The sequence below is a fragment of the Scyliorhinus torazame genome, chromosome 5, assembly GCF_047496885.1.
Source record: "Scyliorhinus torazame isolate Kashiwa2021f chromosome 5, sScyTor2.1, whole genome shotgun sequence".
Lineage (NCBI taxonomy): Eukaryota > Metazoa > Chordata > Chondrichthyes > Carcharhiniformes > Scyliorhinidae > Scyliorhinus > Scyliorhinus torazame.
The window spans coordinates 283,792,289-283,816,123 of record NC_092711.1 but is presented as its reverse complement, the minus strand read 5'-3'; positions in this window follow the sequence as shown (position 1 = coordinate 283,816,123).

Below are 23,835 nucleotides of genomic sequence, written 5' to 3'. Positions count from 1 at the left end.
TAAGCACAATAGAATCGAAATTGGAATTGAAACCAACCCCCCTACATAGAAACACCTTCGTCCAACATTAATCTAATTGTAGCTTTGACCCTTCCAAGCACAGGAACATTAAATTAATCACACTTAAAACTATATCTTACTTTTAATGTTTTCCAATACAATTATAAATCCCTTTAAACTGCTTTTGTTTTCCTAGCATGCTTCTGCGGCGCAGACCCTGGATTAGTCCATGGCTGGAATGTACTGTGAGCAGTCCTTGACATTACACCTGATGTGTAATGGTCTGACTTTGCACAGTCCTACAACTTCTGTCACGTTACCTCCAGTCCCCACTACCCGCAGTCAAACGGGAAGGCCGAAAAAGGGGTCCACATTGTAAAGCGGCTGTTGTGCAAAGCTGCAGATTCAGGCTCCGGTTTTAACCAGTAGGTCGGTTCGGTGTGGACTGCACTTGATGCAGCGATGCGAGAAACAGACCTCTAACACTGTAGAAGATCCAACACGGTTTTATTGAACGATAGAACTAACATACATATTTAACTGTGGATCGACACTATACTGAACTGACTGGAGACCTTGTACTAGCCTGACCAGACTGACTAGCTACCACATGGTGTTTGCACTGTGCTAGCTCGTGGACTCCGACTGTCTCAGTGGCTGGGTCCAGAGAGAGCGGGAAACCTAGTGCCCTCTGGCTTTATAGTGGTGGTGTCCTGTCTGGTGATTGGCTGCACTGTGCTGTGTGCTTACTGGTCATCTTGTGTGTCAATCACTGCCTGTCTGCACTTCATTATATACATGCGTGGATCTCCCCCCACTTTAAAAATAAATAAATACTAAGGTGTGGATGTATATATATGTGCCTGACTATATACGGAAAGATGTCTAAACGAACGTATATACATAGGATGGTTGCGATAGTGCAGATACATGGCAAACAAAATGATATTTACAGAGGTTCAATTGGTGGTCACAAAAATGTACAAGAGCTCAGTCTATAGATTTAGTCTTTGTGGTGGGTGACAAATTCTTGTTGATCGCCGCAGAGGCGGATTAGGAGCCACTTGCGCCTGGAGAGGCGGGGTCGCTGGCATGGTGGTGGGCGCGTGGACCGGCAGGATTGCTGGTAGATTGGTGGCCTTGTGGTCGGGTACGTCCGGAGGAGGCATCGTAGGCGGCGGGGCACACTGGTCAGGGAGCGGGTGTGGAGCTCTTCGCAGTGTCCATCTGTTGCGCTGTAGTAGGGTGCCATCAGCCATGCGGACAAGGAATGATCTTGGGGCCACTTGTTTGAGCACAACAGCTGTGACTGACCAGCCGCCCTCAGGCAACTGTACGCGAACATGATCAGTTGGGGCCAGCTTGGGCAGATCCGTGGCATGGGCATTGTACGTGGCTTTCTGTTGGGCCCGTGACTGCTGCATTTTCTGTAGGACCGTGAGGTGGCCAAGGTCAGGAACGTGGTTGGCTGGAACTGTGGTCTTCAGAATGCGATTCATGAGCATCTGGGCTGGAGACAACCCAGTGGACAGTGGGGTTGCCCTGTATGCCAGCATCGCCAGGTTAAAACCGGAGCCTGAATCTGCAGCTTTGCACAGCAGCTGCTTTACAATGTGGACCCCTATTTCGGCCTTCCCGTTAGACTGTGGGTAGTGGGGACTGGAGGTAACGTGACAGAAGTTGTAGGACTGTGCAAAGTCAGACCATTCCTGGCTGTAAAGGCAAGGACCGTTGTCGCTCATTACCGTGAGCGGTACCCCATGCCTGGCGAACGTTTCTTTGCAGGCTTTGATTACCGCCTTCGACGTGAGGTCGGACAGTTTCACTACTTCTCGGTAACGGGAGAAGTAGTCAACCAGGAGTCACGCCCCTTGGCGTGGAAAAGGTCTACACCTACGTTGGACCACAGAGTGGTCACGATCTCGTGCTGCTGCAACGTTTCTTTGGGTTGAGCTGGCTGAAACTTCTGATAGGTAGGGCAGTTGAAGACTGTGTCGGCAATGTCCTGGCTGATGCCCGGGCAATAGACCGCCTCCCGAGCTCTGCGTCGGGATTTCTCGACCCCAAGGTGACCCTCATGGAGTTGGCCCAGCACCATAGCCCGCATACTCTGAGGAATTACGATCCTGTCGAGTTTCAGAAGGATTCCCTCCACCACCGGCAGGTCGTCTTTTCCGTTATAGAACTGGGCACATTGTCCCTTCTGCCAGCCATGGCTGAGGTGCTGCATCACACGCTGCAGCAGAGGATCTTTGGCTGTCTCCTCACGAATTTGGACCACCCGTCCGTCGGAGGCCGGAACGTTCGATGCACACAACTGCACTTGGGCTTCTATGTGGCAGATGAAGTCACTTTGTTCATGCGGTGTGGTAATGGATCTGGACAGGGCATCTGCAACGATCAGCTCTTTACCTGGCATGTAGACCAATTCAAAGTTGTAGCGGCGTAGCTTTAGAAGAATACGCTGTAACCGAGGTGTCATGTCGTTTAAATCCTTCTAGATTATGTGGATTAGAGGCCTGTGGTCCGTCTCTACCGTGAATTTCGGCAGGCCATAAACATAGTCGTGGAACTTGACTATCCCTGTTAGGAGGCCCAGACACTCCTCAATCTGAGCGTACCGTTGCTCAGTGGGCGTCATGGCCCTGGAGGCATACGCCACTGGAGCCCAGGATGCGGAGTCATCCCGCTGAAGGAGCACCGCCCCAATGCCGTCCTGGCTTGCATCAGTTGATATCTTGGTGTCATTCGTTGGGTCGAAGAACGCTAGGACCGGGCTGTCGTGAGTTTTGCTTTCAGCTCGCGCCATTCCTCTTCATGCGTGGGCAGCCACTGGAATTCCATCGACTTTTTGACAAGATGGCGGAGGGCCGTGGTGTGGGATGCCATATTGGGAATGAATTTCCCGAGGACCATTCCGAGCAAGCGGAGGACCGCCTTTTTGTCCTCCGGGGTCTTCATGGCGTTGATCGCCGAGACTTTGTCGGCGTCTGGCCGTACGCCCTGCTGCGAGATGTGGTCACCTAGGAATTTGATCTCTGATTGACCAAATGAGCACTTGGCCCTGTTGAGCTGAAGACCATTTTCATGTATTCTTTGGAATATCTTTTTGAGGCGAGTGATGTGTTCCGGGAGCGTTGTGGACCAGATAATGACATCGTCAACGTACATTCGCACCCCCTCGATGCCCTCCATCATCTGTTCCATGATGCGATGAAATACTTCGGAGGCAGATATGATACCAAAAGGCATCCGGTTGTCGCAGTAACGACCAAACGGGGTGTTGAACGTGCACAACTTGCGACTGGACGCGCCCAGTTGTATTTGCCAAAAACCCTTGGAGGCGTCGAGCTTAGTAAAGAATTTGGCATAAGCCATCTCACTGGTCAACTCTTCTCATTTTGGTATCGGGTGAACCAAAATGATGTTTTGGTTTAGATCCTTAAGGTCAATGCAAATGCGATGCTCCCCTGACGGCTTCTTGACGCAGACCATGGAGCTGACCCAGTCTGTGGGCTCTGTAACCTTTGATATGATGCCCTGGTCTTGGAGGTCCTGTAATTGCTTCTTCAGACAATCCTTGAGGGGTGCCGGCACCCGGCGAGGTGCATGAATTATAGGGGTGGCGTTCGGCTTGAGCAGGATTTTGTATCGGTTTGGGAGCGTGCCCATTCCATCGAACATGCTGTGGTACTGCGTGATGATGTAATCTATGACGGCTTGCAAGTTTCCATCGGGCGAGGCCGTCGCCGGTGATGATGACATGGTGTGGACGCGTGCACAAGGTTCAGGAGCTTGCAGGCACGAGCACGAGCAGAGATGCTCTGTCAGGCCCAACAATTTCAAACCGCAGCGTCACCTTGATCGCCTTATTGGATACCCCCAGTTGACATGAGCCACTGGCAGCTATGGCGTTGCCATTGTAGTCAAGGAGCTGGCAGGCCGGTGGAAGAATGCTTGGTTTGGCGCGGATGGTGTCGAGGTCAGATTTCGAGATGAGGTTCGCCAATGCACCGGTGTCCAGTCTGAACCGGATGTGGGCCTTGTTCACTGTGAGGACAGCAGACCACTCATCGTCGGGATCCACACTGAGGATCGGAAGGCATTGCGTAGGCGTGGTGGAAGGCAGCGCATGTGTAGTTATGATGCCCACCCGGTATGGGGACTTGAGGCACTCAGCATCAGGGTCCGTTGGGCTGTCCGGATCGTAATCTGGCATGCCTTGTTGTATTGAGCGGACACTTCTGTGCCGCAGTTGGGATCACTGGCTGCTGAGCGGTGGAGCAGATCTGCAAAGGGCTGCGTCGTGGCCAAGCTTGCCACACTGTAGACACCGGCGTCCTTTTGCCGAACATTGCCGCTTTAAGTGGGCGGAGCCACAATTCGGACATGTCATGACGCCGACATCAGCGCGTTCCGTGCGCCATCGCACATGCGCAGTGCGGTCGGTCGACGTACGCACCTGCACAGTCGGGTTGTCGGGCTCATCGTCTACTCGGTCGTGGCGCGCATGCGCAGGGACCTGGGAAAGGTGCGCGAAATGGCCACTCTCCTCGATGCTCAGGCCCTGCATTTGTGCCTGCACCCATTCCACCTCGTGGGAGGCCAGCTTCGCAGTTTCTGCCGCCCTGATGTGGGAGTAACGATTCTTAGCATGCTCATAGACAACGCACGTCTCAATAGCAACAGAGAGGGTCAACTGTTTGACTTTCAGGAGCTGCTGCCGAAGGGAGTCGGAGTGGACCCCGAAAACGATCTGACCCCGGATCATGGAATCAGCCGTCGAGTCATAGTTACATGACTGCGCTAAGATGTGGAGATGGGTCACGAAGGACTGAAAAGGTTGATCCTTACCCTGAAGCCTCTGCTGGAAAATGTACCGTTCAAAGCTCACATTCACCTCAATGTCACAGTGGCTGTCAAACTTCAGCAGGACTGTTTTGAATTTTGTTTTGTCTTCGCCGTCAGCGAACGTGAGGGAGTTGTAGATGTGGATGGCCTGGTCCTCCACAGTGGAGAGAAATAGCGCGATTTTCCTGGCATCCGATGCTGCTTCGAGGTCGGAGGCCTCGATGTACCAGAGGAACTTTTGCTTGAAGTGCTTTCAATTTGCGCCGAGGTTGCCGGAGATGCGGAGCTGCGGAGGAGGCAGGATGTTTTCCATGTCACCGGCTGGCTACCTGCTGGTCAATACTGATTCACTCGAGGTAGGTCCGTCAAATTTCAGTATGTCTCCGTGGTACCATGATGTGTTAGGCAGGTCGGTCACTTGATGCAGCGATGCGAGAAACAGACCTCCAACATCGTAGAAGATCCAACACGGTTTCATTGAACGATAGAACTAACATACATATTTAACTGTGGATCGACACTATACTGAACTGACTGGAGACCTTGTACTAGCCTGACCAGACTGACTAGCTACCACATGGTGTTTGCACTGTGCTAGCTCGTGGACTCCGACTGTCTCAGTGGCTGGGACCAGAGAGAGCGGGAAACCTAGTGCCCTCTGGCTTTATAGTGGTGGTGTCCTGTCTGGTGATTGGCTGCACTGTGCTGTGTGCTTACTGGTCATCCTGTGTGTCAATCACTGCCTGTCTGCACTTCATTATATACATGTGTGGATATTATGACAACACCTACCTTTGGAAGGAGTGAAGCATTGATTTACCAGAATCACCTTTACACCTAGACTCCAAAGGTTAACTTATGAGGAAAGCCTGTATAGACTTGTGTTTAGAAGGTTATGCAGTCATTTGATCAAAGTTTTCAAGATATTAAGGAGAACAAGATATGATGAATAGAGAAAAAGTATTTCCGTTGGTTGGAAAGGCTGGGGCTAGGAAACAAAATCAAAATATTAGAGCCAGATTTCGGGGGAAATTAGGAAACCCTTTGTCACTGAAAGGGTGGTCAAAGTTTAGAACTCACTTCCACAAATGGAAATTGATACTGGATCAATTGTTAATTTGAAAACTGAGATTGCTAGATTTATTTTTTGTCCAAAAGTGTAATTTAATGCGAAGGCAAGTATGTGGAGTTGAGTCACAGATTTTCCATGATTTCATTGGATGCTGTACCAGCTGCTAAATGACCTACTCTTATCCCTGTGTTATTATACTACTTCTCTCCTCCAGCAGAAACTGTGATGTATGTTGTTATGACCATAACTAAAAACACCCATCCATATTCGGGTGGAATGACGTACCAGAGGCAAAACAATTTGGGGTGGTGCTGATTTTCACAGCCACTGGCAAAGCACAACCAACTGGGTCTGTGGATCTTGTTACAGGGAGCGGCAGAAATCAATGACAGCCTTCCTTCCTGGGGAAGCACAACTCCTCATACATTTCTCCTCAGATATATCCAAGAATGTAATCCTTGTCTTTAGACCCAACAGATTGAGAAAGGTCTTGAATGAGCAGCCCCATTAGCACTAACCAACCCCCCCCCCCCCCCCGCCTCTCTGGCACCTGCCTTCTATGATGCCAACTCTTTGCTCCTGATTATTCAATCTACTGCTTTTGTGCATCTTTGTCCTCCTCTTCCTTTATTCCATTTTAGTGGCCTCCATCCATCTTTGGAGATCATGGACTGTGCCTCGGGTGTCCGTCACTTCTGCATTGAACTTCTCCTATTGTAGCTGTAGGGGCCGATTTATGAGTGGAAGTCCCTTCTGCAGCTGGATCAGATGAATAGTGTTATTCTGATGTTGACTGATTTTGTTTTCCCTTCTGGCGGGCTGGTCATTTATTGTGTCCTTTTACCACACCTTTCCTTCATTCAATAACCAGAATTCCAACCATGGTAAGATTTGATTGCTTACTCAGTGTTCTTGTGCTCAGGCATCTTGATTATCAGAGTGGAGGCCTTGGGCAGGATATATATGCCTAACTGAATAAAATATTACATATTTGTAATGCATGTGTATAAAAAATAAAATTGCTACATCCATTGCAAATGGAGGCATTTTATTTGAGCATATGGTGCAGGTTTCTGTGAAAGATAAAAACACTTAAAATTAACCACTCCTTAAATCTCAGTTATAGCTATATCAGATGACTTCAGACCATGCAATGCATAAAGCTTTCAGCATAAACCTAGAAACCTCACCATTCACTTAAACCCATGAAACAGAGGGCCTTTCGCATGGGGGAATCCATGTAAATGAGCAGCAGACGATTTTTGCAAACGTCATTTTGAAAGCATCGCAAAAGGTTGGGGAAATTAATTTGTAGCAATGTTTTGACATTTAACAGACAATAAATCAGGTTACAGATGATTTTCCGCCATGCCAAATTTATAACCAGCCTTTCCAGAAAATTCCTGACTATTGTTGGTTTTGGTGCATGACTAGGTTTTATTCCTCTCATGAAAAATCTTTAAGATTTATTTGTGCCTATGGTGCTTGTGAAAGTATCTCGGATATGTCCCCATGATTGGCGCAGTTTTTTTTAGTTGTGACAATGTCCCAGTCAAGGGTGAAAGCTTCTTTATATTAGATCACTGCCCGAAGGCAATTGAAAGACACACGAGAAAGAGAATATGACGCAATTCAAAGGATACATCTGATGCCATTTCTCACTCTCTGGTTCAATGCACCTGTCATTTCATAATAACGCTTACTCTTTTGTTTAATGTTGTAAAGGTTTTTCTGGCTTTGCTGAGACAAAGCAGTCAGTGGAATTTGCTATGAGACAACTTATTCCGATTTTCAAAGGCTTTCGATAAATTTCTGCATGAACAAATTGTAATTAAGCAGACAAAGCTGTGCACAGAACTGAAAGATAGAGTTGTTTAAAGAAAGGGACAGGGTGGACTTTTAGGTGGCTGACTGTCCCAGCAAATAGGCAGATGCCACTTTGAGGCCTTGGTTTCACCTACATCGAACTAGTAAGCTACAGTACATGAGGCAGGCAGCCCGATGCAACCCATTTGACTAAGTCTGCATATTATTGGGCCAACCTGACAGGGATTCTCCTGCACAGCTGTCTTACCCTTTGGCAGAAGAGCCACATAATGTACATAAACATCAGGAATCCTGAGCCCTGAAAAGGAAGACTATCCAACAGTATCATTCAGTACAGGGTACAAGGCGAAATACAGCAGAATATTACCTCGTAACCTGTTGAATATTTATTACTGATCCCCATTATTGATCAGAGAACTTTATAGTTCTTTCATGTCTTATCATGCAAGCCAATAATACGGGGCACACATTCAACATGGTAGCACAATGGATAGCACTGTTGCTTCACAGCGCCAGGATCCCAGGTTTGATTCCTGCCTTGGGTCACTGTCTGTGCGGAGTCTGCACATTCTCGCCCTGTGTGCGTGGGTTTCCTCCGGGTGCTCCAATTCCTCACACAAGTCCCGAAAGACATGCTGTTAGGTAATTTGGACAGTCTGAATTCTCCCTCCTTGTACCCGAACAGGTGCCGGAATGTGATAACTAGGGGATTTTCACAGTAACTTCATTGCAGTGTAAGCCTACTTGTGACAATAAAGATTATTAACTGCTACTTAACAGGAAATCTTGAAACATTGGGTGGTATGTTATCAAAACTGGCAGTGTCATTTCGGTGAGAAAAACAGAGTGAAGCCAGCCAACCAAGTCGGAGGGATTTCTCACAGAATTTTGAGCGTCACAAAGAAAGGTGTTTCCCACCACAAGAATCACACCGTGCTCTTCGCACCCTCCCACTGATTTGCTCTCTCCAGGGAAACTTAATCAATGTAATCAATGGGGACCTCCATATAACACCGCCCCCCCCCCCCCCCCCCCCCCCAGCACTTGTTTCAGATCCAGTCAGGTGGCTGGCAGCATGAAAGCCAGCTCCACACTTCATGGAGGGAGCCCTGACCAGGATGGTGTGCAGCAGAGGCGAGATATCCTGTCCTGTACCCACAATCTGGGAGACGGCCCTCCAGCGGGGTTTCCATCCCCACCTGGGAGGTAAGAGCTTCCCCCCTGATTGCCAACACATTGTAGAAGAGGATGGGACAGTGCAAGAAGAAGATAAATGGCCTTCGCGTGACCAGGATAGGTCACCTGCAAGGTGATCTCCTAGTCAGCCAGCTTGCCCACAAGTGATGAGCCTCCCCCCTCCCCCGCAAGGAGCCTCCCCAATCTCAACTCTGCACCTCACATCCCTTCTCCCACTCCAGTCCCACACATACCATTCCTCGACCACCTGAACTGGCAGGACTCCTGCTTACAACCTTCCCTTCTATATGTGCGCAGGAAAAACTCGAGAACAGCCAGTGTGAGAAGGCGCAGCTACCAGAGTCATGTGGGAGCTCCAGAACCTGATTTTGCATGGGAAAGAACCCTTGATTTGACCGGGGAGAAGCTTGACCGTGTCTATGCTGATGACCATGTGGGTGAAGCGAGGCAAAGTCAGAAACCTAAGGGCAAACAATCATTCCTCAAACTTCACTTGAGTAAACATGTCACATAATTTATCTCCCGTGATGTACTAATGCCATCTCCCTTCCCTGCATGGCAATCAGATGAGCGGAGCGGACCATCCTTGTGCCGAGCAGCTCCAAGGGCAACATCTCAGATGAAAGAAGCTTTGTAGCTATCAGCCGTACCCTCCACAAGCACAGATACTCACACCTCGGTGGAATTTACTAGTGGGTAAGTTTCTGAGTCAATCACTGGTGAGCACTTCGCAATTAATGATCCACAGCAGGTGGAGCCAGGGATGTCCCTGAGATCTCGCATTCCGAGGGATCCTGGTATCCTAGACACTGCTGAGTCCCGCCCGATGTCATGCCCCTGGGTTCAGTTGTCCCTGAGCTCATTGAACTATAAAGTCACAGTTGCGAGAATCGGGAAGGGATGACAACATGCATCCTCGGACTGCAAGGCCAATGGAGGAGTCCAATCAATTTCTGTCCATGGAGATGGTACCGTCACTCCAACGCAATGAGGCTAACACTGCGAGGATGGCATCCACAGTGGAAACCTTGGAATCCATGGTGGGGGATGTCCACACCATGGCTCCGCTCATGACTTCCATATCTGAGGGCATGAACTCCATGGTGCAGGGCTTCAACTGCATGGTGCAGAGCTGGTGGGAATCCACATGTGGCTGTGCCAGAGGATGGCAGGACTTCAGGATGTCACTCCCACTGCCTCTCTTTCCCATGGAGGAGAATCGGGGACCCCAGACACTCAAAGGGAGGAGAACTGGCAGGAGTGCAGCCTGGGGTCCCCTACCCCTACTCCAATCGATCACACCTAAGGGGGGTAGCACTGCAACACCCGTACTGCTCATACATACGTCCGGACCCTCAAGTTCCAGGCTCCCCAGGGGACGCCTTCCATAGTCATCTTAGGCAGCAGGGCATGGAAGTCATCAGACCGCCTCAGCCTCAGCTGGGCATTCACCGTGACATACTGTAAGGGTGAGGAAGGGTAAGAAATTGTAGACACCTTATGGGCACGGTTGAACAATGGCAGTAGTTAATATAGGTTGTCACTATAATATAGCACTTCTAATAAATGTCACTTTGTTCACCACCTCTACCTTGTCATTTCATGGGGCCAAGCTCTGCAAACCCCTATGCAGTGCGAAAGTGGCAGTGCCATGTCTCTGTCACCTCCCACACTGATGACTCAGTGAAGATGCGCTGCTGCTGGCACGGGTTCCCCTCCCGCCATCAATGCTCAGGCGTTCAGACATTTCTGTCACTCTTTTCCAGTGATGAGGAGGCCATGGGCTGACAAAGTGTAGAGAGGCTGACCCACCCCCGAGGTTAGTTGGAGGAACACACCAGGACCCCTGACCTCGAAGGGAGGCTGTTGCAGATGTGAATCCCATGATAAGCTGATTCACTGGTAGGACACGTTCAGCTCTTTGTCAGGCAGGAGTCGGATATATCTCTGGGGATGAGAGGAGCATTGCTCTGTCCTCAATGTAAGTCATCATTATTCTCCCCTCAGAGTCCGACTAGTGGCATTAGCATACTGCCCATGGAATCAGGAGCCATCACGGAAAGCTAGCGTGGCACTGCACTAGTGATGAGATCACGATTGGAGATCTTCTCACCCCTATTCCTGCTTGTCCTCAAACTGAGAGACTATGAGGGGGTCCCAAGCCTGACAGCCCAAATGAGTCCTGTCCATGGCTTAAGTTCTTTCCTCCTCCGTGGGTTGCCCCTCAAGGCTGTCCTTGACTTCCTCCTCATATGAGGAGATGTGGTGCTCCTTCATCACTCCGAGTCCAGGTGGTCTCTCCTCTGCAGCGTCAAGATGTGGAGAGCGCAGCCGACCCCAATAATGTGAGACACCCTCTGAGGGCTGTATTGCAGGACACCCCCTGACTTATCCAGGCACCAGAACTGCATCTTAAGCAGTTCAATTGCCTTTTCAACCAGCATAAGCCTCATTTTAGCGAGTCTCTTTCTTAGCTTGTGGTCTCCACACTGGCATCATCAGCCACTTCCTTATCGGGTACCCCTTGTCCCCGAGGAGCCACCCCCTCCAGACACTGTTTCCCTCAAAGATGTCTGGGGTCTGCAAGCGCCCCAAGATGTAACTGTCTTGGATATTCCCTAGGAAATGGGCACACACCTGCATGATTCACATTGTGTGGTCACTGATGATTTGGGTGCTGAGGGAATGGCATCCCTTGTGGTTCATAAATGGTGCTGCATGGTACCATGGAGACCACAGGGTCACATGGGTGCAGTCTACCATACCTTCAACAGAGCATGTCTGCTAAGCAGGTGAACCAATTGCCCTAGCATCTTGGCTCTCCTGGTCCTGGTCCAAGTTGATATACATGTGCGCTTTCGCAAAAAGGGCACCTGTAACTTCCCTAATGTATTGATGTGCGGTTTACTGGGAGATCCCACACAGATCAGCGGTGCTATCTGGAAACAAGATGCTTACATATACGTTTAGATCGGTGGTAACTTTACAGGCCATGGGCAGTGGGTGTCCTCCCATTCCATTCCATGTGGTGCCAGCTCTTACAAGACATGGCAAAGGTGGTCCGCCATTGTCAGGCACTGTGGCTCCAACATCTGCAGATAGCAAGTCCGGTATCGGAAGACCCTTGACCAGTACAGTCTCAAAGAGGGGTGCCCCCCTGTGATGCTACTCCCTTTTCAGTTATAGGCCCAACCTCCCCCTCTTCAACAGGGCAGTGGTCATGGCCGCGTGCAGTGGCACGTCCCTGTCTCTGTTGCTGCTCTATCACTATGAATAGAAATGCCAACTCGACAGGCTCCATGAAATCAGTGGTAGTACCTTCAGCTCCGCATCTTTCATTGGCACAATTGAGTTGTCAATGAAAGATGATATTGCATTTCAAGCGATTGAATGCCTCTTGTGAAAGATGAGGCACAGCTGATTAGAATGAATGCTGCAATTAGCATGGCAAGCGCATATCTAGAGGTCACCCTCATTCTCCCATTTTACAGCCCGACACCTTTACTCGTGAGAGACAATCTTCTTGAACAAGTGAAATTGACATTCAATAAAAGCTGAACCACTTAGATTTAGGTCCTCAGAGTTCTGCCTGAGTGTGGGGTTCTACTCACTGTTCAGGTTGCTTCCCCAAATGAGAGGATCTTCATTCCTCATGAGGCAGGGGTGCAAATCATTCCTGAGAACCCTTAGGAATCTCATGGGGTGCCACAGCCGCCCCCAGTGCTGAGTCCAAGTATTCTATAGAATCCCTACAGTGCATATAGAGGCTATTCAGCCCATTAAGTCGTTACCAACCCTCCGAAAGAGCATCCTACCTAAGTTCACACCCCTGTCCTAGTGCGCAACCTCATAACCCCTCCTAACCTGTACATCTTTGGACACTAAGGGGCAATTTATCATGACTAATCCACCTAAACTGTACATTTTTGGACTGTGGGAGGAAACCAGAGGAAACCCATGTAGATACAGGGAGAATGTGCAAACTCCACATAGACAATCACCCAAGGCCATAATCAACCCCGGGTTCCTGGTACTGTGAGGCAGCAGTGCTAACCAGTTACTCCTATCGTCTTTTATGCTCACACTGAGGACGGACCATCCCTCAGTGGTGATTTGGCCACAAACCCAGCAAAGAGGAACAGGAAGCGATGCCAGTTACCTTAAAGCAAGGGGCGCCTGGGAGTGAAGGTAAGACCTGCCAGCAGTCCTGCTCCCTAAGATTGAGAGACTGACTCCTCATGTGTTATGTACTCTGGGATAACACAGGCTGCAACTCGATGCAGCTTTGACCAAAAGATACTCCAGACTTTGAAGTAAGTTCAGTGTGATTTATTGAACCATTAGCACAGTTCTCTATGAGTTCGACTCTTCTGCTAATCTTGCTATAGTAACTCAGTCTAACTAACCAGTCTGCTCTAAGCCACGTGGTGGGTGTGATGCTTCTGATCTGCCTCTGTCCTTCTCTCTAAGTGTCGCCTGTGGAAAAAGAAAGAGCATGTGTGCCCTGTCCTTTTATATATGGGTTGTGTAATGGCCCCTTGTGGTAGTGTCACCTCTGGGTTTCTTGACTGCCCATTGGTTGTGTCCTATTCTATGTGTTCATTAGCTGTATGTCTGCATGTCATGACGTCTCTGGTGTTCCCTCTAGTGTTTACTTAGTCATAGTGTATTTACATTAACCCCTTGTGTATTTACAGTGATGCATATCACCACATCTCCCAGCCCAGGCCCCAAGTTGAATGCTCTCTTTTGTGCACCCTGAGCAGTGAAGTGCCTGGAGAACCATGGGTGCCTGAACGCTCCCCTCCGATATCCCCCTCGGAGGTGAGGCTGCCAGGTTCACATTTATGCAGACCTGTTGTAAATGACGGCGGTGTGATGTCACGCTGGCGCCTGGTGAATATTCCCTGAGGGGGGGAAGGTCCAGAGTCAGTGTTCTTTATTAACATGCTAATGTATGAAAATCAGGTTCCCGGTCTCGCACAGCACGATCGCATTGCTCCACCGATGAGGAAGGGTGAAAATTGCAAATCCCAATCACGCTGGAGAGAATCACATTTTTTGATTCTGAGCCTCCAGCGAGTTTCTCATGGACGGAGAGAGAGGGCTCAAAATCACCCCCTTGCCAGCTTCAAAGGGTTTCACATAATCCTATAATTACCATACAATATAACAAAATAATGCATACCTTGAATCGCACAAAATGCGTGCATGTTGAGCACACTCTGTTTGTTCTGCTACTTACTGTGTCACAGATTACTTCTCTGCCTGTAAAACAAAATGAGACACAATGTGAAACCGACTTGAAGTGAAATTCTTGAATGGTATATTTCATTGCACCTTTTCAATATTGCTGGTTAAATTTACAACAGACCAACTCAATCATTCTGTATTCAAAGGCTATCACACCCTTGCACCTAAGTCACAGATAATCTCTGCCAATTGGGCTCAATTCCAAGAGTAAATACACCCATGTGAGGATAGGGTGTATATGTTATTAAAGAGATTAAGCTGGTTGGCATCGGAGTGAATTGAATAAAGTTGAGATAGACTTGTAATGATAGAACGTAGTTGAACGCATAGTTGTACCAGACAGGTTTTCACAAAGCAAGATAATAATAATAATCACATATTGTCACAACTAGGCTTCAATGAGGATACTGTGAAAAGCCCCTAGTCGCCACATTCCGGCACCTGTTCGGGGAGGCCGGTACGAGAATTGAGCCCACGCTGCTGGTCTTGTTCTGCATTACAAGCCAGCTGTTTAGCCCACTGTGCTAAACCAGCCCCTTACCAGCTGGAGTGTGAAGAAGGTATCTGGGTTGCTGAATGGAGGGATCAGGTGTATGCTTCTTTTGTAATAAAGATTGAAGGAGATAAGGCACCAAAGGTATACACAACAACTGGTAACAGCTAATAATAGCTGTATCAACAGCATACACACAAAGAGGTCATAGTGACATAAGATACTCACATTTGTCCTTCTGAACAAACCTGTAGGATTACAACTCACTGAAGCTGCCCAGTCTAGTCTAAGTGGCCATAAGTCCTCTTTGGGCATGTGAGCGTAATTAGTACATATAGTACACAAACATGGGAAAGGCTATGTTTTATTATCCCATTCACTTGATTTAATGAAGATTGTCAACTATACATTTTCAGTTTCTTACTCATCTCAAATGATGAAGAGAGGTGAAGAATGTGTGGCAATATCCTTTAATAACTCCACATCAGGACAATTGAGAAACATTGGGTTGAATTCTCCGATTCTGGGGCTATGTCCGGAGGATCCATGACGTTTTACGTGGGAAAAATCGGCGAGGCCCCAGCTCTGATCCTCCGAGCGGTGAGGGGCTAGCAGCCGCGCCACATAAAACGCATGGCCTTCCCAATATAAACGGCTGGAGAACTGCAGGGTCCGTGGCCGTGCATGTGCACGGCGACGACCTGCAGCGGTCGCACCGTACAACATGGTGCCGGTCGCACGCGGACCTGTCCTGCCAGATAGTGCCCCCCTGGACACCCCCTCGCCACCCCCAGGCCACCCCAACCAGTATCCCCAGCCCTGACCGAAGGCCCACCAGTCAGCAGCACAGCTCGTGCTCAATTGTGACGGTGCTGGACACAGACCGCAGCTGCCACGCCAAGTTAAAGACCGCTGAGACCACACTCGGCCCATTGGGACGGTGCATCGGCGGAGGGCCTTCAGGCAACATCCTGAGGCCGTTCCAATGGCATGCGCCGTGTTCCTCAATGACTCCGTTATGGAGGGGGCAGAGCATCCGAAAACAGATGCCACCCCCGATTCGGTCGTAAAAAGGGATTCTCCGCTCTATTGCCAATTAAGAAATCGGCGTCGGGGAACGGAGAATCCAGCCCATAATATTCAATCTAATTCTCCACTTTTTCACAGAGATACTGGGCACAAATATCAGCTCAGTAGTGCTGCTGGAGACGACATGGCAGAAGCTGGAAGACCTCTCAAGTGCAGTGGCAGGCTCCAGGTGGCAGTTATCTGGACCCCTTCTAACTAGGCAGGCTGTAGAACACGTTATCAGACGCCTGAAACCACTTCCCCATGCCAGCAGTTTGGACCATCAGATCTGTTTGTGATGCCGCAACACAGCATGTCCTTGACCACCATTCAACAATAAAGACCACCTACAAAATCCTTCTCATTAACATCTTTATTCAACAACAGGTCCAATTATACAAACTGAGAAAGAATCTATTCACTCTAGTGCAGTCTCTTTATTTCCTGCCTTGTGGTGCCTTTGCATATTCTATTATTCCCATGCATCACTATCAGGAGGTGGCAGCATGGATGGTGGAAGGCTTTGACTTTCAGTGAGGGAGACTGCATATGACCATGTAGGATGGCCTTAAACAGCTCTGGGCCTTGAGGGCCCAGTTTCAGATTGCACCATTTCAGCATGGGTGGCAGAAGCCTGGACTGGATAACTGAGAGAAGCAGCACGAGCACTGGTACAGTAGTAGAAGTAGGAGCATGAATGCTGTCAACAAGAGAGAGGAGAGCAGTTCTGTGTGCTACAGAGCTACAGCACCTCGCACAAGGCAACACCTCCATATTTTCTCGCATTCTGCTGGAGAGCAGATTGCAAGAGAGCTGCAAGACCCTGCATGCCCCTTTGGGAACTGAGATCCATAGTCATAATGGCAGCAGACTGAGCCTGTATGGTAGCAAACATGGATCTTTGTCCGAGCTTCCATTGCAACACTGATATGTTGTGTGACTTCACCATTTATAACGTAGAATACTATAGAAATCCTACAGCACAGAAGGAGGCCACTCAGCCCATTGAATCTGCACTGACCCTCTAAAAGAGCACCCTACCTAGACCTACTCCCACATCCTAACCCATAAGATAACCTGTACATCTATAGATACAAAGGGCAATTTTAGCCTGACCAATCCACCTAACCTGCACATAGTGGCAGTACCACACTGTCAAGCTTGATGGTCCTGGCGATGCCAGATGTGATGGATTTGGTCACAATTGGTCCCTGATTTGGAGTACCATCTCTTCCATCAAGTTCAGAGCGGGTTGGACTGTTGCCGTCCACTGCTCGTTCTCCTGCCTGTTACATGTTACCTTGTGCTGCAACAAAGAAGGCAGAATGCCAGAGATTGTGTTTCATCATGTTTGGGTGAAGTGTCTGCCATAACCAAATAGCTGGAGGGATGTGGAGGCAGTGAGAGTTGGATGTGAGGTTGGCATTATGGACTGTATGTGAAGGTAAGGTGGAGATAAACTTGAGGCCATCCAAAACTCTGTTGCCTGTGTCTGAACTCGAACCAGATGCATTCACCCAGCATCTTGTTTTCTTTAGTGTTTACTGACTCCCAGTTAATTAGACAATTATTTATTCCTAAAATTCTTATCCTAGTTTTCAAATCCCTCCATGACCTCCCTCCTCCCTTTATCAATAAACGTCCACTCTACAATCTTTCGAGATAAATGTGTTCCTCTAATTCTGGCCTTTCGAGTACCCCAAATTTAATTGTTACATCATTTTGGCCATGCCTTCAACCACCTGGGTCCTAAGCGGTGGAATTCCTTCCCTACACCTCTTGTCCCCTGTATCTCACCTTGCTCCTTTAAGAAACTCCTTAAACCCTATCTCTTGGAACAAACCTTTGTCAACTGCTCTAATATCTCCTTCTGTGACTCCATGCTATATTTTGTTTGATAATGTCTCGGTTCTCTAAAAGGTGCTGTATAAATATAAATTGTTGTAAGTTTATGCAATAACTTGGAATTGAGTCAGCCACACATTATTGATGAGGTCATACATGGTGACTATATTGCTGGCTCCATAGTTCACACAACAGGTAATCAAAATCAGTATAGTGCCGGATCAAGGAAACATTAGAATCACCAAAGACTGGACACTGCCAGTCCTGAGGGAAGATTTATCCTATTTTCTATTCGTTACACAAATATAAGAATGATTGTGATTAAAACGAAAATAATTTCTTTAGCAAATGACAAAGATAAGTGATCTGTCCTTCAGATTCAGTCTCATGGGCTCAGTAAGTAGATAAGGATGCCTTTGCTATATGTTATAGTCATCCTTCTCATGTCCTTCAACCATGAGCTGCCTCTGTGTAGTGTGATGCATTCTGGTTTCTTTGCTTTGTGCTTTCACAGCAGGAAATAATGTTCTTTTGTTCTTTATTGATGTTCTAAAGGCCAGTGCCTGTTCTGATAATGTGTTCACGTTGATTATGTCATTGAAAAATCAATAAAGTTTTTTTTTAAAGATTGTACTGCAGACAGCAGCCTTGCTGACATAAGTCATAGGATGCGGACAAGTTGCTTTTTAACTGTCCTTTGATAATAATGAAGATATTTTAAAGTTATTTAAAGAAAATAAAACTACTGGGCTGAAATTGGCAGCTGTCATTGCATTGCATCCATTCTCTCAGTTTTAAACGTGAATCAACCTACTGTCTTTTTTTAGTATGTATAGAGAAAAGCTAATGAATTTAATACAAGTGTGGGTTTACTAATCTATTTTACTAATTTTCAGTTTCGCATTTACATTGTCCTACAGAATAGAGTTTATTGAGGCCCTGTTGGGTCAGTGATGTGGTCAAATGATTGACCAGAGTATTGACAGTCAAGGAGATCTAGGTGTACAGGTCCACAGGTCACTGAAAGGGGCAACACAGGTGGAGAAGGTAGTCAAGAAGGCATACGGCACGCTTGCCTTCATTGGCCGGGTCATTCAGTATAAAAATTGGCAAGTTATGCTGCAGCGGTATAGAACCTTAGTTAGGCCACACTTACCAGAAAAATGTGGAGGCTTTAGAAAGGGTGCAGAAGAGATTTACCAGGATGCTGCCTGCTATGGAGGGCATTAGCTATGAGGAGAGGTTGAATAAACTTAGTTTGTTCTCACTGGAATGAAGGAGGTTGAGGGGCAACCTGATAGAGATCTACAAAATTATGAGGGGCATAGACAGAGTGGGTAGTCAGATACTTTTTCCCAGGGTAGAGGATTCAATTACTAGGGGGCATAGGTTTAAGGTGCGAGGGGCAAGGTTTAGAGGAGATATACGAGGCAAGTTTTTTTACGCAGAAGTTAGTGGGTGCCTGGAACTCGCTGCCGGAGGAGGTGGTGGGAGCAGGGACGATTAAGGGGCATTTTGACAAGTACATGAATAGGATTGGAATAGAGGGATATGGACCCCGGAAGTGTAGAAGATTTTAGTTTAGACAGGCAGCATGGTCGGCGCAGACTTGGAGGGCTGAAGGGCCTGTTCCTGTGCTGTACTTTCCTTTGTTCTTTGTTCTTTGTACATAAGAAAATGTTCGGCCTCTCGAGCCTGCTCCACCATTGAATAGAATAATGTCTGATCCGACATTCCTCACACCCACTTTTCCCGCCATTTCCCTGTAACCCTGGATTCCCTTACTGATCAAAATCTATCGATCTCAGCCTTAAGTAACACAAGGACTTTGCCCCCACAGCTCTCTGTGGCAAGGAATTCCAAAGATTCACAACCCTCTTAGAAATTATATTCCCCTTCATCCCAGTCTTAAATTGGCATCTCCTTATTCTGAGACGATGGCCTCCGGTCCTAGACTCTCCCATGAGGAGAAACATCCTCTCAGTATGTACAAGCCACATAAGAATCCCATATGTTTCAATGAGATCACCACTCAGTCTTCTAAATTCCAATGAGTCCCAACCTGTTTAACCTTTGATCATAAGACAATACCGAGGATCATCTTTGTAAATCTTCTCTGAACTGCCTCCAATTCAATAATGAGCTGGTGGCGGGATTCTATACTACCGCCACTTGTGAATGGGATTTCCCATTGAAACCACCCATGCCGTCGGGATACTTGCGGATGGAGTGCGCTGCCGGAGGGAAAAGTGAATTGCAATGGCTGGAGAATTAAGGAAATATCTTTCCTTAAATAAGGGGACCAAAACTGTACTCCAGATGTGGAGTTTGCACATTTCCCTGTGTCTGCATAGGTTTCCTCTGGATACTCTGGTTTCCAACACTGTCCAAAAAGGTGGATTGGCCACACTACAATTCCCCTTATGATGGGGTTGCAGGAATACGACGGGGGGATTGCGCCTGGGTGATGCCGTCGTTCAGAGAATCAGTGCTGACTCGATGGGCTGAATAGCCTCCTTCAGCACTGAATCGATTTAATGATACTCCCTGGTTACCTGCTGCACCTGTGTGATAGCTTTCTTTGTTTTGTACGCAAGTACTCCTAAGTACTTTTGTGTTGCAGCTTTCTGTAGTTTTTCTCCATGTTCGTTTGTTCTCCCATCCAAATTGAAGAATTTCACATTTTCCCACATTATACTCCACTTGCCAACGTTTTGCCCACTTACTTAACCAATCGATATCTCTGTTGCGTCACAGCTCCAGGGACCAGGGTGTGATGGTATGCACAAAGCAATTTTGTACATAATATTATACACGACCTCCGACCACCAGGTGGACGTGTAAACCCACCACGTGACCCTGTGTCTAGGGAAGTGGGAGTAAGTCATGTTGGTGGATAGATGTATTTAACAGTAGATCTATAATCGTTAGTTCGTGTTAGTAGTTTGTTATTTTATTTATTCTAGTTATCTTTACCATGCAGTTGTTTCATAATAAATGATTGAAACTACATGTTCTGTACTGCATCATCGATATCGGCGTGTCGACAGAACATGATACCGGGTTCGATTCCCGCCTTGGGTCACTGCCTGTGCAGAGTCTGCACGTTCTCCCCGTGTCTGCATGGGTTCCCTCTAGGTTATCCAGTTTTCTCCCACAAGTCCCGAAAGACGTGCTTGTTAGGTAAATTGGGCATTCTGAATTCTCCCTCCGTGTACCCGAACAGGCGACTAGGGGATTTTCACAGTAACTTCATTGCAGTGTTAATGTAAGCCTACCTGTGACACTAATCAAGATTATTAGATTATTGTTAGGATGTAAGGCAAGGACAGTGGTTAGGGTACGAGTTGATGAGATTTTTAGCAGTGTGGAACAGGCTGACAGACTTTAATGGAAATGAAAAATCAGCTGCGATGCTAAATGTGATGCACCATATAGTTAAATAGCCTTGCTGACTCTTGGTGCTAAGACTCATGCACAAGCCCATGCAGATGAGAAAGTAGACGTGTTGAGGGTCTTGTGAACTGATACCCCATACAAAGAGTCACGTCTTGTAGGAAGCGAGAAAGCAAAAAACAGTGAAATGAATAAGATCTTAAAAACAAATCTTAAAAATAGAAATGGTTGGAGCGAGAAGTAATTAAATATGCAGCCTCTTAAATGGATGCAAACACAAACCTGCCATACTGACTAGCACATGAAGTCAATAAAGAGTAGCCCCACTTGCAAAATAACCCACAAAGTTTTAGGAATGCAAATAAATCCACTCAACAAAATATTCGAAAGGGTAAAGAGGAGAGATAGCTCCATTATTTGTGCTTACAAAAAAATAACTCACTTCAAAATTTCAGAAATACCTTTGCTCCAGAAATGTTATACCTTACATCATGGAGAGGAGGGACTTAAAAAAACCATCACTGATCTCTGACTCACCACCACCTTCCTGCCACTAGTTTAATAGCCTGCATCATTTAGACAAGAACCTCAGGAGTACATTTATATTGGAGGCATATTACATAGCAAGCACCCGAAAACCATTTTTCATGGTCTACTTATTGGACGATCCGCTCAGTTGAACGTCAACCTATGAAAGAGGCCCTCCAATCTAGGAAATAAATATCTTTGTGGGTCAGTAAAAGCAGGTCCAAGCCACAAAACAAATCTCAGTCACTGCTCACCCTGAACACCTCTCCTCCCACCCTTCCCCCACCCCAGCTCGCCATATGATCACGAATCCTGCCTCAGGACTCACCTAGCTGCAGGCCTTGTGATCTCAGTAATATCGCTCTGGCCCAACCCCATGACCTGCATCAAGATTCTTTAGGGCAGGCATTTTGGATTTAAGTTCCATAAGCCCTCTAAATGTACCAGGCCCTGCACTTCATATCCCGATTGGTGGGTTGGTAGGTCCATGCCCACGCCAACTTTTCACCCAAGCGTTTCGTGGTATTGATTATTCTGGGTTTTTTTTGTAAGGGCCACGAAGAATCCAGCACGAGTTTTAAGGATACAAAGTAATAACATTTATTTACTATAACATATATACATAACAGGAGCAGTAACTTCCCTTGCTACATACTTCTTCCTCCTGGTTCCTGAACTGGCCAGCTTATTTATACTAGGAGTTTACTAGTGGTTTCTCCGCCCCCCTCATTGGGGAAGCTCATACTCCCACAAGATTGAGGGATAGTCATTAGTCCCCAGCCAATGGTAAGTAGGCAGGTTATAACATCCCTCCCCCCGAAAGTCCAAGGAATCCACCGAAGACCCTGGCGAAGGAGGGCGTCGGACTCGTTTGGCCGCAGGCCGGACGCCATTTGCACGCGGCGCTGGATCAGGCGGCGTGTAACGAGACGGAGACCGGCGTTTCCGTGATGAACGACGCGGTTGTACATCCACGGGCCGTGGACCCGAGGATTCCCCCTCTGATGCATCCTGTGTCTCCATCTCGGAGTCAGAGTCTGCTGCCTCCGTCATGTCAGCGTCTCTATCTCCATTCGGTCCCGTAACGACCTGCGCAGGCTTCGAGTGAGGCACCAGTGGAAGATTGTGAGGACTACCTTCCCTTGTCTCTGGTCTCTGCGGCTGTTGAAATGAGCTCCGGGGGCGGGGAATCTTTTGAGGGGATGATCTTCTGGACCGAACGTGGTCTACATGTTTTCGCTGGAGACGACCCTGGGCTTGCACTTGGTAAGATATAGGGCCCGTTTGGTGAAAGATTACACCAGGAACCCATTGGGTACCACCAGCAAAATTCCGAACGAATACTGGGTCACCGGGCGCAAACTGCCGAATCGGACGATGCCGAGAAAATCCCTGTCCCTGCCGTTCTTGTGTACGGCGTACTTTTGCGCCAATGTCCGGGAAAACCATACTAAGTCTCCGGCCCATTAGGAGTTCTGCGGGAGCTACCCCAGTCACTGCATGGGGGGTGGTCCTGTACGTAAACAAAAAGCGAGCCAGTCTCGTGTCCATTGACCGGAAGACTGCTTCTTTAGGCCTCTTTTGAATGTCTGCACTGTGCGCTCTGCCAACCCATTTGAAGCCGGGTGGTAAGGGGCAGTGTGGATATGGCGGATGCCGTTCATCTTTGTGAACCTAGCAAACTCCTCACTCGTGAATGGAGTGCCATTATCCGTGACCAGCACCTCGGGGAGGCCATGCGTACTAAACGATAAACACATCTTTTCAATTGTTGCGCAGGACGTTGTCCCCTGCATCTTATGCACCTCTAGCAATTTGGACTGGGCGTCAATTAGTAGAAGGAACATGGATCCTTGAAAAGTGCCTGCAAAATCTGCATGCAAGCGTGCCCAAGGCCGCCCTGGCCATTCCCAGTGATGTAGGGGCGCGGCCGGCGGAAGCTTCTGATGCTCCTGGCAAATGGAACAGTTTTGGGCCACCTCTCAATGTCGTTGTCGAGGCCTGGCCACCAGACATAACTCCGGGCCAACATTTTCAGTTTGGTCACGTCTGGATGCCCATTGTGCAAGACTGATAGTATCAGCTCCTGGCCTTTTTCCGGGACAATCACACGCGTCCCCCACAAGAGGATGCAGCCTTCCACGCTGAATTCTGACAGCTTGGAGGAAAATGCCCGCAACTCGCCTGGGAGCTGTCTATGCTGCCCACCATACAGGACTATGTGCCGAACCTTTGACAGGACTGGCTCCGTCTAGGTCCACTCACGGATCTGTGATGCCATGACAGGCAAGGTGTCCATAAAATT